The sequence below is a fragment of the Leguminivora glycinivorella genome, chromosome 19 (assembly GCF_023078275.1).
Source record: "Leguminivora glycinivorella isolate SPB_JAAS2020 chromosome 19, LegGlyc_1.1, whole genome shotgun sequence".
Taxonomy (NCBI): Eukaryota; Metazoa; Arthropoda; class Insecta; order Lepidoptera; family Tortricidae; genus Leguminivora; species Leguminivora glycinivorella.
In genome coordinates this window covers 1,892,927-1,913,957 of record NC_062989.1, presented here as the reverse complement: position 1 = coordinate 1,913,957, position 21,031 = coordinate 1,892,927, and the positions used below count along the sequence as shown (strand labels likewise).

Genomic DNA, 21,031 nt, shown 5'->3' with positions numbered 1-21,031 from the left:
ATTTGTCTTGAAAAAAACATTGCTCCAGCTTCAAAAACCAGGGAGGAAATAGTCGAGAGCGTTTGTTAAATTAACCCCGTTAAAATTGACCCCTCGACCTGTTTCGTCTTAAAAAATATTTTAAAATTTAGTGAACCCCGAGCTTTGAGTACCGTTGTTGGTAAAACGACATTTAGAGTGAGCTGATCTCATTCGAGATATTGGCGTACATTATACAGTGTATGTATTAGAATGACACTGAAACTTGGGCAGTTTCATGTGCTCTGTTACCCCTTATGAGAAGGTGAGTGTACATTTGTGTATGTATTATATTTATTGAACAATAGAGCCCATTATTTGTAACAAAGACGTTTCCGCAAACCGCGATCAAATGCTCACCCCTTAGGCGGGCGGAGCTGAAAGCTTCTGGTGGTAGCTACCACCGGCCACCGCCGTCAGTCGCCGCCGCGCCATCACTCACGGCGCACGCGCCTAGCAACCTATGAACGCGCCTTAGCAAGCTATGAACGCGCCTTGCCTATGAACGCGCTTTAGAGGTTGCCAGCAACGGTTCCATATTCAAACGAAGCGAATTTGAAATCGTTCGCGAATTTAAATTCGAGTTCGGAATTCGATTTTTGAAACGCGCGTGCGGTGATTTTGTGCTAGTGAATTTTAATAACGTAAGTTTTTTTTTTTTACTGATGATATGCATGAAGCTTCCCCAGATTTCAGTGTGAATACAAATTTGCAGGAGTGGAATCCATAGCATGCGACAAATAAAAAAATATCATATACATTTTATGTGAAAAGTTATCCTCAATTTGTTTCTTTTCAGAAGTTAGTGTCCCATAGAAGCTTTTGGTCCTGGATAGGAATGTGATATTTTTTCTTGCACCTTGTATGTTTTTTCCAAAATCTGCAAATTCTCATTCTCATTTGGTGTGCTTCAGTGCCCCACCATGATAGTTAGATGTATAACTTACTTGCTTGTTAGATAGGTTTTTTTTTTAATACCACGTCGGTGGCAAACAGGTATACGGCCCGCCTGATGGAAAGCGGTCACCGCAACCTATGGACGGTTGATGATACTAGTAGTTGGTGAGTTCGCAATGTTCGTATCGCGCGCGCGACTGGTCGCATCTATAGTTATGCTAGACTGCACAATTTCGTGAATGACACCACTGTGTTGGAGTGTCAATACTAAATTTTTATTTTTATTGATGTTTTCTTTAATTTAAATATTTTTTCTCCCTCTGTTTTATATTATTATTAGTGGTCTCCCACACTTATTAATTAATTTATTATGTATGAAAAAAAATTTTTTTTCGACTTTAACATAACTGATATACGCAGGTGGTGTCGAATTGAAAGGAAAGCAAAGAAAAACACGATGTATAATTATTTTTATACATATAAAAATTGTTTTTTTCCCGGCCCAAAAAAATACTACCTACTCGTTACAGTGTAATCAACATTTTTGAATTACTTTTAAGTTTTACTGACCCACTTAAACTTCCAACCTTTATTACTTATCTAACTATTTTTATATCCATAAATAAATAATTAAAGACTGGAACAGCATTCTGTGAATATTGTATGAAGACAGCCAGTCTTCCGATGGCTATAGCCTACTGACCTATTTCTGTGACACCTGCGTCTGTCTTGTTATAGAGCGTCTACCATGGATTGTTCACGTTTTATAATTCGTAACTCAATAGCGTAAACGTCGCACAATACTCGACTCGATTTAAAAAAAAAACTTCCCGCGGTGTTGTAAAGACTGGCCAGAAATATACACCGTGTTTTTTTGTTTTCCGTTAAATTCGTAGCTAGGTTCATTATCAGGAACCACCCACCACCCTGTATATCACTTTTAGTTAAATTCGCAAAAAAAAATTCATTATTTTCATACATAATAAATGAGTTTATTAGTGTGAGAGACCCTTAAGAATAACATTCAAGTTAGTGTCAAGTGATTGACGGCACATGTCAAAACAAATAACATTAGGAATTGGTAAAGGCTGTCACACACGTGTTCAGTAATTATCTTTATTTTTTTAATAACTCGATAACCGTAAGAGTTAAGACGCTGGTTTCTTAGAGAAATTAATTGTATTTGATCTTCGGAAATTCGAATTCAGAAAATTGTCACTGAAAATAATAAGCAATTCACCGTTTTCAACCGGTATTTTAGTGACAAAACCCCGTATGCGAGATTCAAAAATCGCCCCTTCTGAATTCGAACGCCGTGAGACTCAAAAATCGTCCCCCAGGCTTTACTTTATCGCCACTCGTTTCGAATTTCCTCTTATCCGCACTTGTATCGGTTTATGACAAAATTCAAAATTTTATAGCCAAAAATGATAGTGCATTGCCTTAGACAGAGGACTCATTCCTGTGTCGATGTCAAAATTCTTTTTTTTTTTTTAAATACTACGTCGGTGGCAAACAAGCATACGGCCCACCTGATGTAAAGCGGTCACCGTAACCTATGGACGCCTGCAACTCAAACAGTGTCACAAGCGCGTTGCCACCCTATTAGAAACTATTTTTATGGGAAGATATTTTAATGTATGGTAGTTCTATTATTTATTTACATATTTATTCTATGGTGACGCTACTAATATTTTTTTACATTAAATTCGTTTACATTAAAATCCAAAATTCAATTATAATTTTGCATTATCCCTGGAAGAACAGTCTTCATAACCAAATGTATTTTTCCTACAATTCTGTACGTCATAGTTTTGTAACAAGTAACAATGTATGGTCAGTTATTTATTAATTGTTCAAAGTGGGTACAATTAACGTACAGCGATCTGAAGACCCACAAGAACTGTGCAGCGCTAATGAGTGCTTTTGTGCCTATGCATAGTTACGTTTGAATGTTTTTTTAGAGTATCGTACCTCAGCGGACCCTTATGGATCATTTCCCTTTATAGGTATGATCTCTATGTTGTCTATTTATCTGTCTGTCTGTCGAGACCTTTATCTCGGGATCAAATTCAAACCACATAGGTCCCCATATCTGTTCCCTTTGAAACTGTGAAAGAACCTTTGCCAGCTCGATAAGATAGCACCGGGCCGCACACCTTAGGGAATCAAAATTCAAAACGTACTTCCCGTTGACACAGAACTATGACATTTGGCAAATTATATCTTCTTAATCTACACGTACATGGAAAAATCTAAACAGTTAAAAATTATAAAAACTAAAAATAAAAATGAGCAGTTTCCTAAAACTTTGTACATAGCCTCATCAGCAAATTTTAATTGATCCTATATTTTTACCAACATTTAGTAATATAAGTCGACTTTCATAGGATATATACAGGATAATTGTTATAATTAAGAAAATATAGATACTAGAGAACCTTATTGACGAAATAAAACTTACAAAAAATTCAATTCATCAAATAAATCTTGGTAACAAAATAGGAATAAATACAAATGATTTAACATTTTCCTTAATTTTTGTACAAACTTTTTGAAAACTGCTGAAAACTATGTTTGTACCTACTTTTCCGTTTCCCTTAACCGATGCTTCTCCTAATATTTCATGGTTAGTCTCATATTCATATTTTTGAATTGAAAACAATGAAACTAAGGTCACGCTGATGCGTCCAAGTCTTGTCACTGTAATCATAATCAATGTAATCAAATGACTACAAAAGTAATTATTTAATAATCACCATTAAGTAATCGATTGTGGCGGCATTCTTTACAACATTGTCACCTGTTTTCCTCGTATTTGTCAACCGATGTGTTGGAATTACCATCTGTACGGATATTGTCAATTATGTAGGTAAATCTTATCCTTCGTCTAATGGTGCTCCCACACTGGAATATTATAAATGTAATATAACATAACATTGTGTGACATCAGGGACAGCGTGCCATAGCGCGATTTAAAGGTTGAACACGCCAAAATAGGGGCACACATAAATGTTTATTATAAAAAATGTATAATAAATAAATAAAAGTTGTGTGATTTAACTATGAGCAAATTTAATGTATTTTTTCTACTCCCGTACTGTTATTCGTGAGTTACAAGGTCGTGCATAGAACTTTAAAACCCTACATAAAAGATGTCAGGACAAGTCTATCTAGTCTATACCCTGAAAACATTTAGTAGCAGTCGCACGATATAGCTGTTTTACAGTTCAGTAAATACATTGCTACCAACTTAACAAACCAATTCGCAGAGTCGAGACTCCTTCGTTTTCTGCTGCGTTCATTGGCGACGCGTCGAATCGCATTCAAATGTATAGAACTCGATTCAACTCGGCTCGATTCGTCTTAGTGGCCAGGCTTCAAAGAACCATACCATAGACAGTTTTATTTTCATGTTTGCACTCAAACTGCATATTCAAAATTCACCACCTAGATAACTAAGATGACTGAAAGTAGGTATTTGTTGAATTTATAATTTTCTTTCAAAATAAGTGCTTGGTCGTAGAAAAAGTATTGTATGCAACGGTGTTTAACTGAGTCAAAAAATGCTCGTGGCGTCTTTATTAACAATTTTCGGCTTCGCCTCAAATTGTTACCCACGCCACTCACCTTTTTTGACCTCTTTTAACCACCAGTTGCATAAAATACTATTAAATGCAAATCATAATTAGTCAAGGTTTCTTGACAAATAAGCCATGGACTGTACTTTTCGTCGAACACGACTTATATGAGTCTGCACCATCACGTCAGGATACCTCTTTGTCGCCAGGTCCACAGTTTTCGCAGCTCCGCCACGGAATTAACCTACCCGCCTCTCATTTTAAGAAATCCTTTCATTATACTCCAATACTCCTTGATGGGCCGGAGTTCTAGACAATTTAGTGTATAGCTATATTTCTGTACCACGGCTACTCTATTTGCTTTGTACCACTCCATGATAGGTTTTGCGTAGTAATACCTGGCAAGGTCTGGCCAAAATAAAGGTCGGGAGTGGTGTTTCTTAAAAAACGGAAGCAACCGCTCTTGTAAGCACTCTTTTTGATAGATGCTGCCGTTTATTGTTCCAGTAGTGACAAAAGAGCTGCTTCTTTTCCCGCAACTGCAAATTGCCTGCTAAACTAGGTTTTTTTTTGGAAACTTATATCTTTTTTTATTTATCAGGCTTTGGGAGCCTCTGTGCTATTTTTGCTAGTATAAAACTCTTGGCCAAGGATTTGTTAGAATTCGGATTTTATGTAAGTTTCGCCGTCCACCAGAACGCAGTCAAATTTTGTTAGTAAATTTTCGTATAAATTTTCTCGATCGAGTTTTTGCTATTGAATTCTGTCTTGCATTCCGATCTGGTGCCGTTTTGTGCTTTAAAATTTCTTAGCCCTGCTCTACGTTTCACCTTTTGAACATACGATTGGGACATCTTCACTTTTTAGCCACGTCACGAGGTGATATCATACAATTTGAAGCAAATATCCTTAAGATGCGTTCCTCCTTTTTTTATCCTTTATACCCTGCAATCCACCACTTCCTTGGCTTTCGTTCTAAAGTTAAGCGTTCCCAAAACCTCTTTAATATGGAACAAACAGTGGATTGTGGAAATTTTAATTTTTTACCCACATCCTTGTAGCTGAGCGTTGGATTTTGCGTGTTTTCGTGCAAAATAAGTCCGCATTGTTTCAGTTGCCTGTTCGATATCGCTACATATATAATTTTTTACAAAAGTTACTGATATATTTAAAAACTATGCTTTTTTACGATTTATATAGCATCAAAACCTTTCCTATACCTTTAATATTAACGAAGCAGTAAATGAATTTATATGCCTCAATTTTGGCGTGTTCAACCTTTATAACAGCCAGTGTAGTGTGGGAGCACCACGTAACGTGTAATAGTTATTTTTCAGTACAGATGGTGTTTTTTTTTACGCACTAGTGCGAGAAGTGGTACATTATATGCCAGGTCGAAACTTCGGAGGGTAGTCTGTACTGAAAAACGTCGTACGATACACGTGCGAAAAGGAAATTCGCAACTCGTGTCGACTTAAAACACTCCCTTCGGTCGTGTTTTAATTTATCGCCACTCGATCCGTACTTCCTTTTTTACGCACTTGTATCGTAATGTACTATTTCCCATTTTCCCTTTTTATGTTCGCGTGTGCGGTGACACGAATGTGTGCACTAAGTGTACATCTTTTTATTTGTGTTCTATCACCTCAACCTCAACCTGTGAGTTCCTGTAATTGGCTCTTTGTTTTTTTATGTTTGTTGTATTATCTGTGTTGGTATTCCTTAAATAAATAAATGTATCTCTCAAAATAAATGTATTAGATTCAGCAGCTGAATAAATTTAAATCTAAAAGTTATATTATCAAGGTTGTCAATTAAAAAATATCAAGGGTCTCTCAAACCCTTATTTGCCTATCTACAGGGTGTAACATTAATGCTGGTGATCCATTTAAGAGCATAACCGGTATCGAATAGCGGTTACGAATACCACTTCCTTTTTTTAAAATAAACACCATGAAAATTAAAGGTACTATAGAAGGTAATGTATAAGCCGTAGGATTTATCTTCGGCAATTATGTTACATAGTGTATAGTGGCACAGAAACCCCAGTGCCTAGGGCGTAGTCCTTGAGGGCGTGCGTCCGACACGGCAAGCCGTACCTACGCGCCGGGTCAATATCCGTAACGATATTCCGTGGACGGCGGTATGCAGTAGCCTAGTTTATAAAGCCTATAAAATAATCGAAATCGAAAAGAGCCAACCAAAAACAGTGCGTGAAGTCGCTCCGAAAAATATATATGATACGATATGGGTTTAATTGTGGCGTAGGCGAGAGGCTGGTAACCTGTCACTGCAATGTCACAATTTGGATTTCCTTCAACCCCTTTTTGCCAAGAGTGGCACTGAAACTTAGTAGTTCATGTGCTCTGCCTACCCCTTTACGGGATACAGGCGTGATTATATGTATGTATGTATGTAAATCCTGATACATACAAACACAAACGAAAAACATACAAAAAGTACATCTGGGCCGGGGATCGAACCAGGTACAGTCAACCAATTGGAACCCTAGGCCACTGTAGAACTATGTCACAGTGACGTTATAAATCAGATTGTAAGAAATCTCTTACTGCTTGTGATTTGACATGGTTGTAGAGTGGCCTAGGATTCCAATTGGTTGACTGTACCTCTGTCTTGTGACACTAATAGCCAATTGAAGTAAATAGGTAACCATTTGATGCAACTCTAGACTACTTTACCTTATCGCAAAGACAAAAGGCCTATATTATTGAATGCCGTTACTCTAGCTTAGTAACCATAACGTTTAACGCAACCATTTTGGAAGTTGGATTAGAAGATTCACTTTAAAAAGTCCGCGTTAGTTTTTTTTCTTTCACAAATTTACTTCCACATACAAAAAACAGAAGTGCTGAAGATGTGTCAAACTGTCGTCTGAACAAACCTTGCCACTATATCATATCCTTACCTACCACTTTGGTTCTGATTCTGACGATGACGTGACCTTGACATATTTCATAATGTATAACTACAATAAATCTAAGGATTTTGCTCGTAATAACATATTCGTGCGAATTACTTCATAATACAGTAATTTACGCCGACGTCAACGAATAATAATAATATGTCAATAGTTCAATAGCAAGTTCTCGGTAGCCAATAGCCATCCAGATTACTTTATTCAATTATTAATTCCAGCGCAAAACTACCCAATTACCCACTTTACCAGCTTATAATTAACTATGATTAGTTTTTACCAGACGCAAACCGCAAATGAAGGTAATTTGATAATCACCGATAAATCTAACTTGCTTTGCGTGGCGCTTGTTTTGCATTTAAAAATAAACTATAGAAAATTGCTAAACTTTACTTTAATCTGAAAATAAACGCGAAAACCAATTACAATCATGACTTGATTTATTGAAAAAAAAAAAACAGCTTCCAATTATCTCGTTTCGATCGACAGTTTTTTGTATAGTTCTATTAGTGCAATGGCTTTTGTTTTTTACTACTTTGTAGTAACTGAAGGAACTTAAATTGCAACTTTTCTTCTACATCTACATGATTCTTATTTACACATATTTTTTATACTTACAGGTTACGTGTTTAGTTGCTTTTAATTATTTCCGAAGGAAATTGCTAATTGAATATTTAGGTTGTTTTAATATTGACTAAATGTAACTAAATATTTCTTCACCCCGCTCTGTTATTTTCACCTCGAATTACTTATAGTTGACTGAAACTGTAAACAAACATACACCAAAGTAGTAAAATAATATTATATGTTGCATAAAGCCATCCTCTCCTTTCACTGACTGAACCAGTTCGCGTGAAGTTCAGGGTCGCAAGCGCACTCATTGTTCTTACTGTTTTATCAGAAAACTAGACTTATACTTGTTTGAAACCTTATTCACCAAACATATGGTCTAAAATCTAATAATAAACCACCTATGAACGACCACCTATGTATGTATTATTTATAGGTATCTTAAAACGTGTTAATTTAATAAAAAACGTACTTGAAATGTTTCTTTTTTGCATTAACTAAGCCGATAGACCGATATGGTATGTTATATTATTTATTTGAATTATTAACAAGCTGATTAATTATACATGGTTACATAATTAATAAGTGTGTAAAGATTTGGTCAAGAATAACATTCCACATTTATTTTATACATTATACACACGTTTTATAACATTAATAATTACTGAGAGACAATGATTGATTTTTTTCTTAGTTACATACAAAAACGGATGCCTGTATTGCCAAACGGGGTAGGCAGAGCACATGAAACTGCTCAAGTTTCGGTACCAGTCTTGGCAATTAAGCGGTTGAAAGAAAACGAAAACGAATGTATGTGTACAAAATATATTCTAAAGAAGCACTTTTTACAATGGTGTACATACTAAACATAGATTATATATAAGAAAATTATACCACCCCATACATATTAACGACAGATTTATGGCTCGAAAGTGAGACTTAACACCAATCTACAAGTATAAAAAATTCGATTTTATTATAAAATTTTAGTTGCAATTTTTTTTATAATCAACAAGCATTTTTAGTGGCGCCATCTACTTTTTGCACGTTCTTAGGTCGTCGCATTTTAATGTATGGGAATTGGGATTCAATTTATGCCCTAAGTAACTAATTATTTGCGGTCTACATATGTGTCGAAAATAACATCCTGTTTCTAGAGTACCTAGTAACGGATTATTATGAGTCAGATTTAGTTCAATATAATTCTGAACACGTGGCCACTAAACCTGTAGGTATTTGACAATAATGACCAGAACCTGATTCAAATTGTACAAATTGTTGCGATTTTGATATGACCTCGTCCGTAACTTTTTTTATTACCTAGCACATTTAGGGCCAGTTGCATCAACCACATTTGACAGACACGTCATCGTCACGCAGCAGACGTCTAAGAAACTTCCCATACAATAACATTTAACGAACGCTTTAACGGTGACAAGTGGTTTGATGCAACCGGCCCTTAGTGATGTGCCGTTCCTGGGGAAATTCTTAAGGCCTTTGATAGATATGCCTGGCTGGCATATTGACTGACATACAAGTATTTTGTACGAGGCTGGCATGCCAGTTATGCAAGCTGCAACCACACCTCGGACACTGGCGATCAAATATCGTCACTACTTTAAAAAAAACTTGTATCTTCGTCTGTCAATGAAAAGAAAATTGTAGTAAGTATGTATGGAATGCATAGACTTACTGCGTTTTAACTTTGAGAAGCAGCGTGAGATACGAGATTTTTTCAAAGTAGTGACGATATATTGAAAGAGGCGCATTCCTAGCACACAGTCTAAGCTCGTGTAGGTGAACAGGTACTATGCTTGTATGAGTGAAATATGACAGGTCGACTGTTCGTGTTTTTGACAGGCGGTAACTGTGAGGTAACTGAGAGGGGGTGGGCGGCATTTTCAGCGGGGAGCGGGAGTAGCCATACTGTACGATAGTACTCTTTATTATACTGTGCTACAAGCATGTGTATTGCAGACCTAAGAAATTTTCTCTCGCTCTCACCAATCGGCATGATCGATTATCACTCTATTCAATCGAATCGATCATGCTGATTGGTTCTAGTTGATAAATGAAGGAGGTTGAACATGTTCACCTTATTTTTTCTACGAGTTTGATGCTCATGAAATGCATTTAAAAGAAATGTCTTGTTAGTCCTGGCACACCATACAAATTTATCCTAAACTAGCTTTTGCCCGCGGTTTCGCCCGCGTTAGAAAGAGACAAAAAGTAGCCTATGTTACTCTCCATCCCTTCAACTATCTCCACTTAAAAAATCACGTCAATTCATCGCTCCGTTATGCCGTGAAAGATAGACAAACAGACACACACTTTCCCATTTATAATATTAGAATGGATTAGTATCCCTGTTCATTTGGTGTGAATCTCCTTTCTTTTGTTGAAAGATTTTAATTAGATCGAAACAAGAGTAAATAACCTTCTCGCTCCCATTTATTAGTGCGAGTGAGTTGGCTGATACTCTCTCTCTCTCACTCTCTCTCTCTGTCTCTGACTCGACGTCGTATCGAAACAAAATCAAAGACAAATCAAATTCTTGAAACAGAATCGGTATAATAAAGATCGATGTGCATTTTAGCCGAGTTTATATCTTGTTCCGTGATTACACAGAGATTTATGCAAATTATAGTGTGTTTAGTGAACTGTGTGAATAATAGATGAACCTGATGGACCAGTGTTTTTAATTGTGAAAAAAACAATGGTAAAGTTTACAATGCAATGTAACTTTATACTTACTTACACCCCTCTTGGCCTCCGACACAAGAGATCGCCACTCTGCGCTATCCAGCGCCATTTCACGCCAGTTGGGTACACCGAGTGTGGACAGGGGCCCATTTCTCGAAAGATACAAGCCTTGTATTACAAGTGTGTTTCCATGACAACCCATACGATTTGACAGTTCGCGCACTTGTAAAGCACAAGGCTTGTACCTTTCGAGAAACGGGCCCCAGGTCTTTCAGGGCTTCCTCACACCAGTGATATCTGGGATACCCCCGCGGACATTTTCCACCCGGGTACCCCACATTTATTTATTACTAGCTTGTGCCCGCGGCTTCGCTCGCGTTAGAAAGAGACAAAAAGTAGCCTATATCGCTCTCCATCCCTTCAATTGTCTGCACTTAAAAATCACGACAATTCGTCGCTCCGTTTTGTCGTGAAAGGCGGACAAACAAACAGACACACACACTTTGCGATTTATAATATACTATATACCATATATACGTATGATATAATAATTTATTTTTTTGCGTTCATTTATTTATTTATGCGGTAACTGGTCGTTTCAAATGCGGACCGAAGGCTGCTTACAAATCACAATAATTACTGTATAAACTTTGTTGTAGGGAAATAGGAAATACAGATAATAATCAATCAACTTAAATGACTAAGCTAATAGTTTATAATCGATCCTTTATCTTAGTACAGATTGCAAATGAACTTAGAGGTTCGCATTATTTATTATTATATCAATTATATAGGAAACTTCTGAGTGTGTTCACTCGTAGGCCACGTCTTCGCCTCGGCTAGTCTGTGGCCATGAGGGCCTACTTATTTATACAACCTGTCTTTATTGAATTCCGTTAACTTTAAGGGAAGGTTCTTTAGATCAAATACAATTAATTTCTCTAAGAAACAAGCGTCTTAACTTTTACGGTTATAGAGTTATTAAAAAAATGAAGATAATTACTGAATACGTGTGTGACAGCCTTTACCAATTCCTAATGTTATTTATTTAACATGTGCCGTCAATCACTTGACACTATGGCTCCCCACAGACAGTCTTAAAAATTCATAATCTTAAAAAAAAATTGTATGCAAATTGACAGTTCAAACTGACACTGACAGATTGACTGACAGTTTGAACTGTCAATTTGCATACAAATTTTTTTTAAGATTATGAATTTTTAAGACTGTCTGTGGGGAGCCTAACTTGAATGTAATTCTTAAGGGTCTCTCACACAAAATTCATTTATTGTGTATTAAAAGGATGAAAAATGTTTTTTCGAGAATTTAACTAAAAGTGATATACAGGCTGGTTCCTGATAATGAACATAACGACGTGTCAAATTTAACGGAAAACGAAAAAAAACACGGTGTATATTTATATAAATAAATACATATGAGTAAGCAATAAACAATAAAGACAATTAAGTCGTGTCAAACATCTGAATACATATGCTTATACCTCACATCAGGAATTTACTATTATAATCTATAAATTCAAATTTGTTGGGACCATTTTAAATGTAACTAAAAAAAAGTCAGATTCGGAATTTTTGCTTTAATCTAACCAAATATATTCCTTCTAATTTTAGCCTCTATGAGGGGCCTAGAATAGCTCTCTCATCTCTATACTCTAGCACAACGGTCTTCCAGAATATCATACTCGTGAAATGTTGCTAGGCGTGACGTAAGCACCGTTCATAGGATTTGGTCGCATGTCGAATAGAGACCTTGTTATATTTACTGCCCCTCTATTGCATTGTATGATTTGTATGACGTGTCCTGTTTCGAAAGTAGGGCGGAACGGAACGCAGCCTACATCGCTGTTACTAACGAATACTATTGTAAGGTACAGCGGGGCATATCTCGACTGGGGCAAATGTAACTAATGCATTTTTTCCATTATTACACTATGATGTTGAGTTCTACATGTATCCACTGAACACAACTACTATACATGGTGCCCGGTAATTAATGGACAACCTTTTAACTTATTTAATTTTAATACTACCTAAAATTTTAAAAAGTGTGAAAATCTCGAAAACCAGGCGACTTTTACTAAACCTTAATGTCGATTTTCTGGACCAGTATAAGGTGCCCTCTTGGTGGTTAAAAGGTTGTCCATTAATTACCGGGCACCCGGTATATAACCGGTGGACACTCTATTTAATAATGCTAACTTTGTAAAACATGGAAAAAATGGAAAAAATGGAACAGTTACCTTATATGTATACTATAATTAGCTTTTGCCCGCGGCTTCGCTCGCGTTAGAAAGAGACAAAAAGTAGCCTATGTCACTTTTCATCTCTTTAACTATTTCCATTTAAAAAATCACGACAATTCGTCGCTCCGTTTTGCCGTGAAGGACGGACAAACAAACAGACACACACTTTCCTATTTATAATATTAGTATGGATTAGTATGGATAATATTAATCTATTTAAAATGCTTGAAAGCTTTTGCGATTTTGGTAACTTGTTTTATTCCAATTGCATGAAAAAATAGGAAATACATCCAATATGAACGTCCACTTCGGTTTTTTCGATTATTTAATTGATTACTTAATTTTTGGCTGATTCCCAAATATCCACACATTTTTATAGTTATTTGTTATACAAGGGGGCAAAGTTGTATTTTAACGCAGAGTGTGGAATTGAAAAATGAGCAAGTGAAAGGATTCTATAGTTGAACCACGAGCGAAGCGAGTGGTTCGAGAATAGAATCCTGAACTTGCGAGTTTTTTAACACACGAGAAGTAATAGTTATTTGTTATACAAGGGGGCAAAGTTGTATTTTAACGCCGAGTGTGGAATTGAAAAACGAGCAAGTGAAAGGATTCTATAGTTGAACCACGAGCGAAGCGAGTGGTTCGAGAATAGAATCCTTTCACTAGCGAGTTTTTTAACACACGAGAAGTAAAATACATTTGCACCCGAGTGTAACACAAAACTTTTCCCCTCACTACAGCGAGGAAACTACAACGCAAAAAATGCGTTTATCACTGCTTCCAGTAGTTCCACAGGTGGTAAATCATCTTTATTACTAGATTCACCTACTTTTATCAATTTTAAAGCAGTTAATTTGACGTTATTCAAGGTCAAATTACTTTACCCACTAGTGGATAAAATGCGTTTTTACCCGCTGGTATTAAAGGACAAAACATGTGTTTCCGAGCTAGTGAGGGAAAAAATACATTTTCACCCGAGTGTAACACAAAACTTTTCCCCTCACTGTAGCGAGGAAACTACAACGCAAAAAATGCGTTTATCACTGCTTCCAGTAGTTCCACAGGTGGTAAATCATCTTTATTACTAGATTCACCTACTTTTATCAATTTTAAAGCACTTATTCAAGACTTTATTCAAGGTCAAATTACTTTAGCCACGAGTGGATAAAATGCGTTTTTACCCGCTGGTATTAAAGGACAAAACACGTGTTTCCGAGCTAGTGAGGGGAAAAATATATTCCCTTGCCGTAACGATTTTAAAATAGGAGCTTTAGGACGTAGGAACATAAAAATCAAAAATGTATCATTTGCTTTGAATAGGATGTCACTGCAATATGATACCGCCATCATCAACACCACTTGACATTGACATATACGATCCATATCGTATCTTTATCTAATATTTGACGTATATTAATGTTCGAATGGGGCTGCTAGTCTCAGTCCCCGCTAGAATAATAATATCATCGACTGATTGTGACTGATGACTAGCTTAAGGTCTATACCCGTGTTTTATCAGCAAATCGCGAATGCCAACATAATGTTGACCTCATGAATCAAAGCTAAGTGATAATTTGTCAGTCTGTTCACCTTCACACCTAGTATTCGCACTGCGTTGGTATTTAGTTTAATATTGTTTCCACGAGAACTTTTGTGGTGTGCTACCGTGAGCTCAGAATACACCATAGAGGAATAAGTAAGGGGACAGTTGTAACTGAGCATTTCTTTTTTTTTTCTTTTTTTCAATATAAAAAAAATTGATTGTTTTAGGGAATTTTAGGTCAATTGTAATCAGAATCACGAGTATTTTCAATCTCACTGGGAGACGAAAAGTGTCCCAGAATTTCCATACATTTTTGTTACTTTCCTCTTTTGTTACCCCATACAACATGTACGGAAAATGGTAACAAAATAAGAAAAACATCGTATGGGACAATTTTTTTAACTATTAGGACTGAAAAAGCTAGTAATTCTGAGTAGGAATAGCATTTTTTTTTTTCAAAAATATCACACTTCATAAAAGGGGCAAAAAAAAATACATACATCAGTAAATGCGAGTTATTTGTATAGGCACAGTAATAATAACATCTAGCGATTGGATGTGGATTCTACTGAGTTCATTTGACACGCTAAGTAGATACATTTGCCTGATCTGTGGTATATATGACATCGGTAGTAAGCAATCATGTTTCCTAGCAGGCTAGCACTAACGACCTTCGATATTAAATCTAGTTTGACTAGGAAACAATGTCTTTTGTTTCCAATTAATTCTCGTTTAGTTTGATTGACAGGGACATGATTAGACTTACTGTCATACGACACTAAGAGAAAGGCATGGATGACAAATAACTAAAATTATTGCTATGCGGGCCGTATCATATACTTGTTGTAGAAAATATTTAGGTAGATACAATTTAAATTTGTTTTTTATCATGCAGAAACGTCTGCGAGCGATATTACATAGTTTTAAATTAAAGGGAAAATGGAAAATTTCACACCTCCGGCCTCCGTGGCGCAGTTGGAAGCGAGCCTGGCTCCGGCAAGGCCAGAGGTATCAAGTTTGAGTCCTGTCGGAGGTGTGAATTTTTCTATTTTTCCTTTAATTTAAAATATAGATACCATTTTCTATTGAGATCTTTGGTAATTCCCTGTACATCATTTTCTCCCGTATTAGCTATTATAAATAAGCTGTTATATAACATCGTCTGACAGTTACACTGACGTGACTATCCCTGTTGATGTTATATAACATTTTTAGGACTCCTTAAGCTTTCGCTTTTTTGCTTTGTCTGTCTGACATTTCTGACAGTCTGACTTTTTCCTACGACTTTTTCACTATTACGAGCAGTTTGTAGTTTTACGAATCATAAAATCATTATTTTATTATTCAACAAAGAAGTCATCTTAAATCATAACAAAACATCACCTAAACAAGGATTAGCATATACACCGTGTTGTTATTGAATTCCGTTAACTTTGAGGGAAGGTTGTCTAGATCAAATACAATTAATTTCTCTAAGAAACTAGTCTTAACTCTTACGGTTATCGAGTTATTAAAAAAAATAAAGATAATTACTGAACAAGTGTGTAACAGCATATTTAAAAATATTTTAAGCGGGTTACTCACGTATTAAGTCGATATAGCGTTCGACATGTTTCGATCCAATTTCGAGGACCTTTCTCAAGAGTAGCGACCCCGCCTTTACATGTCGAGAGCGCGACGCATACATCGACATGTAAAGGCGGCGGGGTCGCTACTCTTGAGAAAGGTCCTCCAAATTGGATCGAAACATGTCGAACGCTATATCGACTTAATACGTGAGTAACCCGCTTAAAATATTTTTAAATACATATGTATGAGTCTCACGGGAGTTTTTTAGTTAAAAGTGTGTTTAGCCTTTACCAATTCCTAATATTATTTGTTTTGACATGTGCCGTCAATCGTTTGACACTAGCTTGAATGTTATTATTAAGGGTCTCTCACACTAATAAATTCATTTATTATGTATGAAAATGATGAAAAAAAATTTTTTTGCGAATTTAACTAAAAGTGATATACCTACAGGATGGTTCCTTTTAGTGAACCTACGTGTCGAATTTAACGGAAAACAAAAAAAAACACGGTGTAGATTGATAGATAGATAGATAGAATACTCTTTATTGGCCTCGTCTGGTGTATTTACACGAAAGGATTTATTTATTACTTGCCCACAGTCCCACACATTATACATAATGATTACAATGTCAATAATAAAGCTCGCACTATACATGATTTATCATATAATCACGTTAGTCCACCTCATGTCATGTCGTCATGTCACGACGTATTATTTCATTGACATAATACATCGTGACAAGATCTCGAGATACCCGCCACAGGACGTTGGTACGACACGACTTTACCAACATTGAGGTAAGCTTAGATATAGCTTATCCAAGAAGACTAAAAGTTGCCTGTGTGTTGACGGGTTAAGAATTTCACCACCCCCTTTCTTCCCGTGGGTGTTGTAGAAGGCGACTATGGGATATGGGTTAAATTGTGGCGTAGGCGAGAGGCTGGCAACCTGTCACTGCAATGTCACAGTTTCGTTTTCTTTCAACCCCTTATTTGCCAAGAGTGGCACTGAAGCTTTAGTAGTTTCATGTGTTCTGCCTACCCCTTTATGGGATACAGGCGTGATTGTATGTATGTACTAAAAGTTGACATACTTAGAGTCACTTGCCACCCGAGGTTAACCCACCATTTTATATGGATTTTGACAGTTGACAGCCCACATGCAGCGGCTGGTCCATACAAGCCGATTCCCACCGGCTTGCCTAAAATTGATTACTAGCAAAGAGGTTTCTTTTGTGCTCAGTGTTGCCTAGCAGAAATTTTCACCAGTCGCCACTGCAGCCCACTAACCTTGAGTTAAGCGGGTGGTGCAAGTGCCCTTATACTTACAGCACAGATTAATAATAAGTTACTAACTTACAGCTAACAATTGAGGAATTTGTTCATGATTTTTTTGCAACAAAATCATCTATACTAAGATTATAAATGGGAAAGTGAGTGTGTGTTTGTTTGTCCGTCTTTCACGGCAAACGGAGTGACGATTTGACGTGATTTTTAAGTGGAGATAGTTGAAGGGATGGAGTGACATAGGCTACTTTTTGTCTCTTTTTAACCCACCACTTTTCTAAAATGGGGGATGGACGTTTGTATGGAGTATTCCGCAATTTTCGAATTTAACGCGAGAAAAGCCGCGGGCAAAAGCTAGTATTACATAAGGTCAATACGGGTAACTGTGTCATAAGGGTAAGTGTACTGCATACCTTACATTGTAAACGGGACTTAATCGCGTATTAAGATCAACCGGGATCTTTGCTTCTGGTGGGGTAATTGCGTCTTTTGAAGATATTTTCTACACGGAACATACGAGTATTAGAACTATGATTACCGTATAAATTTAAAGTTTGGTGATCATACTTCGAACGCGGAGGACACATAAGGCTGGCGTCTGCTAGGCTCGCCGAGTCGAATCTCATTAATTCACCTTCTTCGTTTACTATGAAACTGCGTCCATTGGCGACGCGTCAAATCGAATTCACCGTTCATAGTAAATGTATGGAAGTCTCGATTCGACGCGGCTCGATTCGACGTAAGCGGACGCCAGCCTTCACACAGATAACAAATAAGTTATTAGCGTGTATTACATAAATACTTGAAATTTTTTCACACTTGTTCGGAAAACTTATTTCATGCAGGTAAGAGGTACAGTCGACAAAAAATGTGGTTTACCCTACGGTTGAGGTTCGTTTGAACGCTATGAGACAACAAGGTCGATTTCCGCTTGCAATAATATTTTGCCAGTGACAATTGCTCTGTCATAAATATGATATTTACGTCATGCCATGTGTCAAGCCAACCTTAGCGATCGTTAGAGCTCACAGAAACTTTTGTCAAAACTGGTAGACCACTTTCTTGGCCCACCATACCTACTGCATCGGAGAATAGCAAAACACTATAAAATAAAGCTATGGAGACGGATTAAATCGCGTATAATGAATTTACAATTCATCCCGACGTTTCGAACACTTTACAGCGTTCGTGGATGGTCATCGGGTGACTTAGGAAAAACTACAAAGTGCAAAAGCTACCCACATACAAGAAATATTAACGAACCATGACCATAAATAATATAGATTTCTAAGGCAGGTTCACACACTATAAATAAAGCTAGTTACTTATACAATATTCAAAAAAATAACCATTACTATGTTAAAAAACAATTAATCAATTAATCCACACAAAACTGACAAAAACGAACTGCAAATGTCCAACACCATACAACACAAATGCCCAAAAACATAATACCCAAATGCATAAAACACTTTAACATAAATAAACTAAAGATACTCATAATTTTGCGTATAACGAACAAATCGCAGCATTACGCACGCCACAGGCAATTATCGGAACAATGCCAGTTATATCATCTTTGCATTCTGGGCTATCATCTAATATTGGTGTCAAGGTCGCGGCCGTGTATTGTGACTCGGCTAACTGGACAGCTCGTCAAAATTACTGACACTATAGTCAAATAGGATTCAGTACTCTACACCACCACACCTCGGACACTGGCGATCAAATATCGTCACTACTTTTAAAAAATCTCGTATCTCACGCTGTTCCTCAAAGTTAAAACGCAGTAAGTCTATATGCATTCCATACATACTTACTACAATTTTCTTTTCATTGACAGACGAAGATACAAGTTTTTTTTTAAAGTAGTGACGATATATGAAAAAGGCGCTTTCCTAGCACACAATCTAAACTCGTGTAGGTGAACGCGTACTCATATGCATCCTTTTCTTTAGGGTGCTAGAGAAAAGGATACCTATAGTTTTCTTAGTTCTTATTTACTGACAGACTTGTTTGACAGAATATATTCAATGTTTGGGGTCGGGGCCGCATGACGACTCCCTGGACGGGATTTTCTTTTTATGATTTTTTTTTCTTTTTTCTAATACGTATTATTATTTAAGTTTTTAATATTATTTTAAGTTTATTTTTAAGTTAGTTCAATTAGTTATATTTTAGTTTTGTATAGGTAGTTATTTTTAATTTTTTGTTTATTGTTATGTTTTATATTGTATTTGTCGTTAAATAAATGATCATTGGTACTGTGAAAAAAATTATATTGTATATTTAAAGTTTATTTCACAATATAACAAATAAAGTGCAAAATGGCGGACTTACCTCACTTTGCTTTTTTGCCATATTTCCCCGATTTGGTCATTAATGTCATTATACGTATGTTATTTATTTAAATTAGAATAATATTAATTAAAGTGAGTGACATTCACAAGGATGTGTGTCAGAACGTCAGATGCCGCATAGCTGTATAATGTGACGTCAACCTTGGTGAACCCACGTACCTGCGGTCGGCAGGTTGCGCTGACCTGTTTCATACGGCTTGCTGCGTCTGCGTTTACACTTGAGAGCGATGGAAATGGGGCATTTTGTTATTTATATTTTCACTAGCTTTTGCCGAGGCTTCACTCGCGTTAAATTCATTAATTGCGGAATACACCTTACAAAATTCTACGCCCCATTTTAGGTGTCCACAGTTTGGAGAAAATATTTGTGTAGTTTTCTTTTACAACTAGGGAACAAATCAAATTATTTTATTGAATATTTTTCGATTTGTTCTTTTTTCAAGTAGTCACACTACTATATATAAAAAGAAACAAAAAGTAGCCTATGCCACTCTCCAGCCCTTCAACTATCCCCACTTAAAAAATCAGGTCAATTCGTCGCTCCGTTTTGCCGTGAAAGACGGACAAACAAACAGACACACACACTTTCCCATTTATAATATTAAGTATAAGTATAAGTATTAAGTATGGATGAGAATTTAGTATTTTTTATTAACCAAGTCATCATCAGCATCATGGAGTATTTTTTTCTTTTTCCGTTAAATATTAACGGATGTAGCAGTAGGTATGTATTATTATTTTGCGATAATTTTGGCGGTTAGCTCAGACTTTGCACATAGTAGGAGACTATTGTTAGTTTTTTTTTCTGAAAAATATTTATATTATAAAATCTAAAATGATCTCCTGCCACTTTACAACAGGTTACTCGTACAATCAATTCAACTGAACAACAACATTGAAAATGAATGACTGTCAGTCATTTCCTACATCTATTATAGGCCGAGACACTAAGACATACCAAATACTTTTTTTTACCTTCGATATACACATTAACTGAAACTGCAGATTTCCTAATTAACATAATAATATTATAAATGAGAATGTGTGTGTGTCTGTTTGTTTGTCCGTCTTTCACGGCAAAATCACAGTATAATAGAGTACTATCGTACAGTACGGCCACTCCGGCTCCCCGCTGAAAGTGCCGCCCACCCCCTCTCGGTTACCTCACAGTTAGCGCCTGTCAAAAACGCGAACAGTCGACCTGTCATATTTCACTCATACAAGCATAGTCCGCGTTCACCTACACGAGCTTAGACTGTGTGCTAGGAACGCGTCTCTTTCATATATTTGATCGCCGGT

General features: G+C 36.5%; 1 protein-coding gene across 2 annotated transcripts in view; it reads left to right on the top strand.

Annotated features, from left to right (window-relative positions):
* The first annotated feature begins 450 nt into the window (after window positions 1–450).
* Window positions 451–21,031, top strand: part of LOC125236350 (putative metabolite transport protein HI_1104) — a 69,201-nt gene continuing 48,620 nt past the window's right edge. For both annotated transcript variants that reach the window (XM_048143128.1, XM_048143127.1), the window contains exon 1: window positions 451–662. The gene's annotated coding sequence lies outside the window, so the exon portion shown is untranslated. The remainder of the gene's footprint in view (window positions 663–21,031) is intronic.